Source organism: Mandrillus leucophaeus, unplaced genomic scaffold (assembly GCF_000951045.1).
Source record: "Mandrillus leucophaeus isolate KB7577 unplaced genomic scaffold, Mleu.le_1.0 Scaffold872, whole genome shotgun sequence".
In the NCBI taxonomy this organism is placed as follows: domain Eukaryota; kingdom Metazoa; phylum Chordata; class Mammalia; order Primates; family Cercopithecidae; genus Mandrillus; species Mandrillus leucophaeus.
This window is the reverse complement of record NW_012109497.1, coordinates 322,668-329,479: the sequence shown is the minus strand read 5'-3', so window position 1 is coordinate 329,479 and position 6,812 is coordinate 322,668. Positions and strand designations below refer to the sequence as shown.

General features: G+C 45.0%; 1 long non-coding RNA gene across 1 annotated transcript in view; it reads left to right on the top strand.

Annotated features, from left to right (window-relative positions):
- The first annotated feature begins 5,175 nt into the window (after positions 1-5,175).
- The window catches only part of LOC105531216, a 5,576-nt gene continuing 3,939 nt past the window's right edge, over positions 5,176-6,812 (top strand). Inside the window, exon 1 of the long non-coding RNA XR_001004758.1 lies at positions 5,176-5,691. This is a non-coding gene — a long non-coding RNA (uncharacterized LOC105531216). The remainder of the gene's footprint in view (positions 5,692-6,812) is intronic.

Genomic DNA, 6,812 nt, shown 5'->3' with positions numbered 1-6,812 from the left:
CATTGCTGGCACTGGCAGCCCTGGGCCATGGGATGGCATTGTGACACCAGCTCACACCCTGTGTCACACCCATGCCATGAGCTGACTTGCCTGCTAAAAAAAACCTGCCAACATGTTTGGTTTATTTTAGAAGGGCCTTGATGCAACAAGCCTGAGAGCTGTGACTGCGGGAAGAGTGAGCACAAACGGATTCATCCTCCTTCTACCACTGTGCAACAACTGAGGACCACCAACTGAAGACCACCAACTGAAGAGAAACAACTGAGGGAACCAACTGAGGGCACTAACCGATGGCAACCAATGAGGGCACCCACTGAAGGCCACCAAGTGAAGGCCGCTTGCCCTGCCAACCAGAACGCATCCTAGATCAGAGGAAACAATCAGGTCCAGAATCCCCTGCATGCCTCCCCACAAACTTGGAACTTGAGAGCACAGGCACATGGCTCACAAGGCCCTGCCCTGCCATCGGCCCTGCCCCACCTTTCATTCATTGCTGGCCGCTAGGACCTTTCAGGTTTCTCACTGTGAAGAAGTTCCTAGGGATCATCCCTTACAATGAAGGATGTTAAAATCACTGAAACCAAATGTGCCTCACGCAGTGTCTGGGATTCATAAAAGTCCCTTTCCCCCATAATCTCTGAAACATTAACAAGCTAAAAATAAGAGAGATTTCTGCAGGTGCTTTCAGAAAAAACCATTGCCATGAGCTAAGCCTACCCTATAATGTCAAGTCATATTTCATATATGCACATATATATCCAATCCACATATCTTCGATTTACATTTTTGAAAATAACACATATGTTCAAATTAACAAGACTAACACAAGAAATTTTCTAACATTTACTCACTAAGTACATCACATTTTTCTAATGATCACTTTGATAGAGCAACTTACAATCTATGGTTTCAAAACACCAAGAGGATTATGTAAGAGAAAACCACAACACAATACAAAATTTTCAATGTGAAAATCATTGCTACTTCTAACTAGAAATTACCCAGTGAATGCATTGTGAACTGCTTTGTGACCTTGGTTATCTATTTATTCTTTCTGACCATTGGTTAGATTGTTTAAGAAATATGAGTATCACCAATTTTATACACTTGTTCTGAAAATTAGATGAGAAAAAATAATCCTCCTCCTTCATATACTGAACATTTTAAAAAATTATAGGTATTGTGTCCAGATTTTTACACACTTACCATATAAAAGCCTCATAGTAACACTCTGTTTCAAATTACAAGCATTTTGCCATGGTTTTTACACACTTACCTTATGGAAATCTCAAAACAATCACATCTTTTATAGATGAGAAAACTGAGGCTTTGGATGCTTCTGGGTGAAGCTTGGGCCAGCAACGGCCAGAGGAGCTCCTGAATTTAAGCAGCATCTGTCACCTCCCTACCTTTGGGTGTCTTCTGATGGCCAGTGTGCTTCTGTCAGGACCCTCGTTGGCTCCGTAATTCGATTGGGCAGGCTCCATAGCAATGGAGTCCGGCACCACTGCCATCATCACCTCGTGGATCTCAGAGTTGCAGGACGGTTTCACCCACTGCACCCTGAGCTGGCCCCGCTTGCGGCTGGCATTGGGGGATAGCATGTTCCGGGCGCCTCTGCACCTGTATATCCCAGCCTGCGCCTTCACTGTCTGCACACTCGTAGACGTCGGAGCCACAGGCTGGCTCTGCAGAACGCTTTTTCTGGCCCCGACTGGGGCTGGTTTTGATGCACATGTGACAGTTTACTGTGGTCCACATGGGGCACCCCTGCTCTTGGGCAGTTTGGGCCTTCGCTTGCCCCCAAGTCTGCAGAGTTCAACACCTATTGCCTCTTCCTGACAAAAGCATGGCTGGCACAGGCAGCTGTGGGCCATAGGTGGCACTGTGCTAGCAGCCCACACCCCGCATAACCCCCATACCCTGAGCTGACTTGTCTGCTAAGAAAAAGCTGCCAGCCTGTCTGGTTTATTTTAGAAGGGCCTGGAGGCAATAAGCCTGAGAGCTGTGACTGGGGGAGGAGAGAGCACAAACGGATTCATCCTCCTTCCACCACTGCCAGACAACTGAAGAGCACCAACTGAGGGTACCAACTAGGGCACTAGCTGAAGGCAACCAGTGAGGGCACCCACAGAAGGCCACCAAGTGAAGGCCAGTTACCCACCCAACCAGACCACATCCTGGTTACAGGAAACAATCAAGTCCAGAATCTCCTGCATGCAACCCCACAAACTTGGAGCTTGAGAGCACAGGCACATGGCTCACAATACCCAGCCTTGCCAGCGGCCCCGCCCCACTTTTCATTCCTTGCTGGCTGCTAGGACATTTGAGGTTTCTCACTGTGAATAAGCTCCTAGGGGATCATCGCCTTATGATGAATGATGCTAAAATCACTGAAACGAAATCTGCCTCACACAGTGTCTGAGATTCATAGAACCCTCTTTTCCCAATAATCTCTGAAACATTAACAAACTAGAAATAAGAGTGATTTCTGCAGGTGCTCTCAGAAAAAACATTGCCATGAGCTAAGCCTACTCTATAAAGTCAAGTCGTATGTCACATATACACATTTAAATCCAATCAACATATATTCCATTTACATTTTTGAAAATAACGCACATGTTCAATCAAATTAACAAGACTAACAGAAGAAATTTTCTAAAATGTACACACTAAGTACATCACATTTTTCTAATGATCACTTTAATAGAGTAACTTAGAAGCTATGGTTTCAAAAACACCAAGAGGATTATGTAAGTGAAAACCACCACATAATACAAAGTTTTCAATGTGATCATCTTTGCAACTTTTAACTAGAAATTCCCCAGTAAATGTATTGTGAACTGCTTTGTGACTATGGTGATTTATTTAGTCTTTCTGATCGTTGGTTTGATCGTCTAAGAAATACAAGTATCCCCAATTTTATCAACTTGGTCTAAAAATTAATGGTCTAAAAAATGAGAGAGGTCAGGTGTGGTGGCTCACACCTGTAATCCCAGCACTTTGGGAGGCTGAGGCGGATGGATGACGAGGTCAAGACATTGAGAACATCCCAGCCAACATGGTGAAACACCGTCTCTATTAAAAATATAAAAATTTGCTGGGAATGGTGACGGGCACCTGTAGTCCCAACTTCTCAGGAGGCTGAGGCAGGAGAATCGCTTGAACCCCTGAGGCGGAGGTTGCAGGGAGCCGAGATCGCACCACTGCACTCCAGCCTGGGTGACAAAGTGAGACGCGGTCTCAAAAAAAAAAAAAGAAAGATAACCCTCCTTGTCCACGTGTTGAACATTTACAAAATGGCAGACATCGTGTCCAGTCTTTTACACACTTACCTTTTAGAAGCCTCATAATCCTCTCTTTTAAATTACAAGCATTTTGCCATGGTTTTTACACACTTACCTTATGGAAGCCTCGTAACAATCACATCTTCTATAGATGAGCAAACTGAGGCTCAGACAAGTTAAAACCACATTCACCATCACATCATAAAGAGCGATGGACCTGGGATTCAAATCCAGTTTTCTCTGATGCCAAAAATGGTGCCAGTTACAGAGCATCAAGTTATACCCAGAACATGGAGGGATCAGAACATGTGAATTGTCTTTTCTATCCCCTCATGTGTGAATTTCAATGGCTTGCACTGCCTCAAAACAATCCTAAACTCCCTTGCAGTGGTTCCCTTTTCTTTGGGGATGATGAGGAATCTGCATATTTAGACCACAAGCATCACCTTTTAACAGGTGTATTGATCAAAAAATGAAATTTGCTAAGCTGTATGTTACTAAGTGTGAATTGTCCAGCTTCTCTGCAATAAATAAAGGAGTTAGTCCACGTAAAAAATCACAGCATCCACTGAATTTGTGCGGAAAGATTTGGAACTATGCTGCAGGAGCATCTGACTGACAGCTGCGCAGAAGACCAGCCAGAACACACAAAGCAGGAGCAGCTCCCAAGGCCAGGTGTGGTGGCTCTTGCCTGTCATCCCAACAAAGTGGGAGGCCAATGTGGGTGAATCACTTGAGGCCAGGGTTTGAGACCAGCCTGGGCAACACAGTGAGACCCTGACTCTACAAGAAATCATTTTTTATTATTAGAATGAAAAACAGTACTTCTAACCGTCCATCATTACTTTAGGAGAGAGAGCTCTGCTCTAGAACTCAAGATATGAAATTGGGAGTCCCGATGTGGCTACTTAAGTTTAAATACAAGAGCTGTCAGACATTTCCTCTACCCTAATGAAATCTGTAGCATCCATTTTGTATTTTGAAAACTTAGTTTTGACCAGCCTAGGAAAAGAAGAAGAGGACCCAGAAGTGGACATTTGGGCAGAGCAATGAAAAGTAACCGGCTGGATGCAACAGGAAAGAAGAAGGGGTGCGGAGTCGAGTCAGAGCAAGTTCTCCTGCTTGGGCCAGGGGATAGGAAAGCGAACTAGAGGCAGGAGGGAGGAACCCTAGGCTGCGGATGCCTCTTGGAGGAACCTTGGGTGAGCAAGGCCAGAGGAGCTCCTAAGGCCAAGCGGTACCTGTCGCCTCCTACCTTTTGGCGTCTTCGGGTCGCCAATGTGCTGCTAGTCATGGCTCCCGAATCAGACTGGGCAGGCTCCAAAGCAGTGGAGTCTGGTGCTACTCCCACCGCCACCTCGTGGATCTCAGATCTGCAGCATGGCTCTGAACACAGCACCCTCAGCTGGCCCTGCTTGGGGCTGGCATTGGGGGTCAACGTGCTCCGGGCACCTCTGCTCCTCTGTGCTGGGGCCTGCGCCTTTGCTGGCCGCCCACTCATAGATGTCAGCGCCACAGGATGGCTCCGCAGAAGCCCTGTGGGAGCCCTGCCTGGGGCTGGCTTTGGTGCACATGCGACAGGTCAGCGTGGTCCCCATGGTGCACCTCTGCTCTTCTCAGGCAGCTGGGGCCTTCGCTTGCCCCCACGCCTGCAGAGCTGAGCACCTGCTACCTCTCCCCAGGAAAGGCCACCAAATGACACCAACTGAAGGCTCTAACTGAAGGCCGGTTGCCCTGACAACCAGATCACGTCCCGCTTAGGAGGAACCAATCAGGCCTTGAGTTCCCTCCACGCTCTGCCCTTCCATTTGTGATGTGGGAGTCCAGGCACTGGCTCACAAGGCCCCGCCCCCACAGCAGCCCCGCCCTACCTTTCATTCACTGATAGCTGGGCGCAACTTTCAGGTTTCCTCACTGTGAATTATGAATATAAACTATATTAAAATTACTGTAACCCAATGTGCTTCATGCACTATCCGGCATCCAAAGGATCCTCTTTTGCCCATGTTGGGGTTTTTGAAACTGGAAAGAAGACTGATTTCTGCAGATGCTTCAGAAAAAATCTTTGCCATGAGTTAAGTCTACTGTGTGATGTTAACATATATATATAAAAAATATATATATATCACATGCATTCAATAATTATATATTCAATTTATATGTTTTTGAAAATAACACACATACTCGAAGTAGCATGTGTAATAGGGAAATTTCCTAAAATTCGTACACTGAGTACATCGTATTTTTCTAATGATTTCATTAATAGAGCAGCTTTCTTGATGCAGCCCTTTTCACATGTTACTGGTATTTACCGTCTTTCATCAAATATGTCTTTAGAGTCGACTCAAGGCAAGATGTGGTAGAGAAATGTAAGAATCAACTAGCGGAGCCATTTAACTAGTAGGTGAGACACATATCCTCATTTTTTTGGAAATTCAGGCATTTTATTATTTCCTCTGCAAATATTTCCATATGCATCTCTAAATGTTAATGACTTAAAACACAAACAGTCCTTGACATCATATGACCTAGAGCAAATTAGCAGTAACCCTTAATGTATCAAATAAAGTATTCAGTTTTCAAGGTTTTCCTATTGTCTTGTAAATTATTATCATCATCCTTATCTTATAGTTATTTTATCTATTTATTTTTGAGACGGAGTCTCACTCTGTTGTCCAGGCCGGAGTGCAGTGGCACGATTTCGGCTTACTGCAATTTCTGCCTTCTGGGTTCAAGCAGTTCTTTGCCTCAGCCTCCCAAGTAGCTGGGATCACAGGCGCCTGCCACCACGCCTGGCTAATTTTTGTATTTTTAGTAGAGAGAGGGTTTCACCATCTTGGCCAGGCTGGTCTTGAACTCCTGACCTCGTGATCCACCCGCCTCAACCTCCCAAAGTGCTGGGATTACAGGCATGAGCCACCATGCCCAGCCTCTTATAGTTATTTTAATTGGGATCCGAATAAGGAGTATACATTCAAATTAGATGATAATATGTCTTTAATTTCCTTTGATATCCTTGAGTATATCACCTACATGTGTACCTACATCTTTATTCACATGCATTCTATTGGCTCCTTTAGTTTTGATTGAAGAAACCAGATTATTTATCCTGTGGTGTTTCAACACTCTGCATTTTTCTGATTGCATTCTGTGGTATTATTTATTGAACCTAGGATATAGTTTGGATGTCCCCTCCAAATCTCGTTGATATGGTTTGGCTCTATGTCCCCACCCAGATCTCATCTTGAATTATGACCCCCATGTGTGGACGCAGGGACTTGGTGGGAGGTGATTGGATCATGGGGGCAGTTCCCCCATGCTGTTCTTGTGATAGTGAGGGAGTTCTCATGACATATGGTAGTTTAAAAAGTGTCTGGCATTTCCTCTTTGCTCTGTCTCTCCTGCTGCCATGTAAGATGTGCCTTGCTTCTCCTTCACCCTCTGTGATGGTTGTAAGTTTCCGGAGGCCTCTGCAGCCATGCATAACTGTAAATCCCATCTCTACTAAAAATGAATAAATAAATA